The sequence below is a fragment of the Amblyraja radiata genome, chromosome 39, assembly GCF_010909765.2.
Source record: "Amblyraja radiata isolate CabotCenter1 chromosome 39, sAmbRad1.1.pri, whole genome shotgun sequence".
NCBI classification, from domain to species: Eukaryota; Metazoa; Chordata; class Chondrichthyes; order Rajiformes; family Rajidae; genus Amblyraja; species Amblyraja radiata.
In genome coordinates, this window is record NC_045994.1 from 9,071,254 (window position 1) to 9,075,404 (window position 4,151).

The following is a 4,151-nucleotide window of genomic DNA, read 5'->3' on the forward strand; positions in this document are numbered from 1 at the left end:
TAATATTTGTTTAAGTTTATCACCAAACCCAAGTATAGTAACATAGAAACCTGGAAACATAGAAAATAGGTGCAGGAGTAGGCCATTCGGCCCTTCGAGCCTGCACTGCCATTCAATATGATCATGGCTGATCATCCAACTCAGTATCCCATACCTGCCTTCTCTCCATACCCCCTGATCCCTTTAGCCACAAGAGCCACATCTAACTCCCTCTTAAATATAGCCAATGAACTGGCCTCAACTACCTTCTGTGGCAGAGAATTCCACAGATTCACCACTCACTGTGTAAAAAATGATTTTCTCATCTCGGTCTGAAAATACTTCCCTCTTATCCTTAAACTGTGACCCCTTGTTCTGGACTTCCCCAACATCGGGAATAATCTTCCTGCATCTAGCCTGTCCAACCCCTTAAGAATTTTGTAAATTTCTATAAGATCCCCCCTCAATCTTCTAAATTCTAACGAGTACAAGCCGAGTTTATCCAGTCTTTCTTCATATGAAAGTCCTGCCATCCCAGGAATCAGTCTGGTGAACCTTCTCTGTACTCCCTCTATGGCAAGAATGTCTTTCCTCAGATTAGGAACGTTGATGAAGACATTTCTTCTAGCCCCGGATATTTTTAAGGCAGAGGTAGATAGATTCTTGTTTAGCACGGGTGTCAGGGCTTATAGGGAGAAGGTAGGAAGGGGAAGGCAGATCAGCGATGATTGAACGGCGGGGTAGACTTGATGGGCCGAATAGCCTAATTCTCTTCCTATCACTAATGACCTTGAGAACTTGTGCGCTATTAATTAAATAATCTTTTATTTTATATGAACAATTTAATTGAACATTTTTAAGTGATAGATAAACCAATTGAATCCTCTATTGAATTTTGGTCCACGAGTAGAAATATGATTTAGGTAGATTGTGTGTTTAGAATGAAAACATTCAATCTATTGAGTTTTGTTCCAATAGTATAACTATGATTTAGTTTGACTGTGTGTTTAGAAGTAAAATATTCCATCGTTGAAACATTGAAAGCTTGCTATAGGAATCAGAACCCGTGGCCATTGGGGCAATGAAACAGGCTCTGTAGAAGAGTTGACATCCATCTTTAAAAAAAAAAAGTAAGGTAGACCAGGGAGAATTTAATTAAATACCTGCACAGATTGGCAATTAATGATCACTAATAAATCTAATCAGACAAAAAAACTATTCCAGAATCAGTCAGCTCCTCTTGTAGGATCGAACGAGTTGAAGTCAAGCAGCTTGCATAGACAAAGAAAAGGCCAGATGCTTCAGTGAAGTTGATGGAAGGACTCTCGCCGTCGGAAGCGGGCTCGGGGAGGCGGACGGTGGGATTTTCTCGTGTTGTTTCGATGGCAAGCATTGCATCTGAAGCCGAGGAAGTCGCTCAAGCGCCAATCTCTGCATCAGTTTTCCAAAACAAAAACCGGCGCATTTTACGTGTTAAAACCGACACTAGTTTTGAATTTTTCGGAAAGGGCGATCCATGTTTTCCGCAAAGGGGTTAAAATCAATGACCGAATTTTTTTTAAAAAGAAAACCGAGAGGTTGTGTAAAAATCGGTAAATCAAAACCAATGTTTAATTTGTGAATTTACAGCTTATTTTGATTTGAGAAAACCCAAGAGGGATAACGTTGATGAAGAAGTTTCTCCCTGCCCCGGATCTTGCTTCCACGCTGGACATTTCACATCAAAGCTGATCGGAGGGGAGAACTACTCGAAGAAGTGGGTGTACCGTTCATTCGGTGCCAAGTGAGTCCGCTGCAACTGAACTGGAAGGGGAAATGTGACGGAGGAACCACAGAGAGGTAATTAGCGCCACACGCTTGCTAACAACAGCGACTGACGACTAAATGCAAAACAAACCCCCCCCCCCCCCCCCCCCCCCCCCGCTCCTCTCTTCAAGATTGAACAGAATGCACGTCTCTCATTCCAAGGGACCCTCACTGTCCAGCGACTGAGGCTCCGGGAAGTGTCCACCAGCCTCAGACCAGAAAAGCAATGTGTCATGTCTCCACACGTTTGACTGTCCCCAGAGCGTTGATAAGTCGGGCTATCCCGTCGCGAAATTTGCAGCATATTCGGGAAGGGTCGAAATGTTTCGGAAGGAACTGCAGATGCTGGTTTAAATCCAAGATCGACACAAAAAGCCGGGTCAGACAGCGTCTCTGGAAAAAGGGAACTGGTGACATTTCGGATCGAACCCTACTTGTTCTTTTGGATGTCGTGGGGCGGCGAAGTGACAGCTATAAGTGCTGGAGAAACGCAGCGGGTGAGGCAGCATCTATAGAGCGAATAAAAATAGGTGACGTCTGAAGAAGGGTCTCGACGCGAAACGTCACCTATATACCTTCGCTCCACAGATGCTGCCTCACCCGCTGAGTTTCTCCAGCATTTTGTCTACCTTCGATGTTTCAAGCATCTGCAGTTCGTTCTTAAACAGCCATAAGAGCTGCTGCCTCTCACAGCTCCAAAGAGACTCAGATTGGAACCTGATACCCGGCGCTGTCGGTGTGGACTTTGCATGTTTACACTCTGTGGCCTTGCAGATGTCCCGTTTCCTCTCACATCCCAAAGACATCCAGGGGGGTAAATTCGTTGGTCTCTGTGATTTACCCCTGGTTTTTAGATATGTGATAGAATATGAGGGAACTGATGGGAATTTCTAAGAAGAAAATTGAATTAGTGTGGGAATAGTTGAAGGACGTTGCGGACGTGGTGGGCCGAAGGGCTTGTTTCCCTGCTGTTTAAATCCATCTATCAGACAACATAATGCCCGCGGCTTTCACCGCGTCGTCTCCAACTTTCACACGCGGTGAGAGGGGAGAAATTGAATAGGAAACTGAGCAGCAACTTTTTCCACACAGGGTGGTGGGTATATTGAGCGAGAAAGTAGCAGAGGTGGGTATAATAGCATTAAAAAGGCATTTGGATAGGTACATGGATAGGAAAGGTTTGGAATGGGACTAACCAAGATGCGCATCTTGTTCAGGCATGTTGGGCCGCAAGGCCTGATTCCATGCTGTATCTATACCTATGACTCTAAGCCAGTTCGCGAGAAGCAGGAGGATCCCCGAGCATCGCTCGGTGCCTCCATGCACTCGGAGAGGTAAACTGTTGACCAATTGAAGGATGTTAATGTCGCCCCTGTCAACGCCACTGTAACTGATTAGTTAAAGCCTATTGGAAAGGCTGAGTTTGATGTTCTTAATACTGGGGATTAAGATAAATGATTAGTTTTCTCAATGATGGAGAATGCCATCGTTGAGAATGTTAGGAGCAGTAAACCAAGAACAAGAGCCGTTTTATCTGCGTAACTGCAAAGTTTCCGAAAACGTTTTTCGATACTTTAGAAAAATGGCAGGTATTTTCCGGACTTAAACTTAGGTTACAACTTCCAACATTTTTATAGATTCAGAGAAAGAGACTATACCGGCTGGTCTTTGATGGGAAAATCATTATCATTAAGGTGAGCGGGGCAAAATTTAAAGTCTGAAGAAGGGTCTCGACCCGACAGGTCACCCATTCCTTCTCTCCAGCGACGCTGCCCGTCCCGCTGAGTTACTCCAGCAATTTGTGTCTATCTTCAAAGTTTAAATGAGATGTGCGCTGCAAGTTTTCTTACACAAAGGATGGCGAGTGTCTGTAACACGATAGATAGGCAGACACGATAGTTTTGAATAGGTATATTAATAAGCAGGGATTTTTAGGTATTTGGATTACATGCAGGCGCCGTGTGCCACGCAGACATTGTGGGCCGAAGTGCACTGTTCCTTGCGCTGTACTCTTCTCAGTTCTGGGTTCTATGATGCCATTCGATTCACCAGACCAGAGAACACATTACTTTGAATTACTCCTACATAAGAGTCGTACAGGAGGGAAACATGTCCTTCGGCCCATCACGCTCAAGGCGGCCGGTTATCTGTATCATTCCCAGTTACCTGAACGTGGACCACGGCCACCAATGCCGTGGCAATTCAAGCGCTCGCCTAGATATTTCATGTTTGCAATATTGTAAGAATACCTGCCTCCACCACCCTCCCGTGAAGTGCATTCCTGATGCCTTAGGGTGAACAAAATAATCTGTGGGGTTGCACGGTGGCGCAGCGCTGGTGTTACTGGTTTACAGCGCCAGCGACCC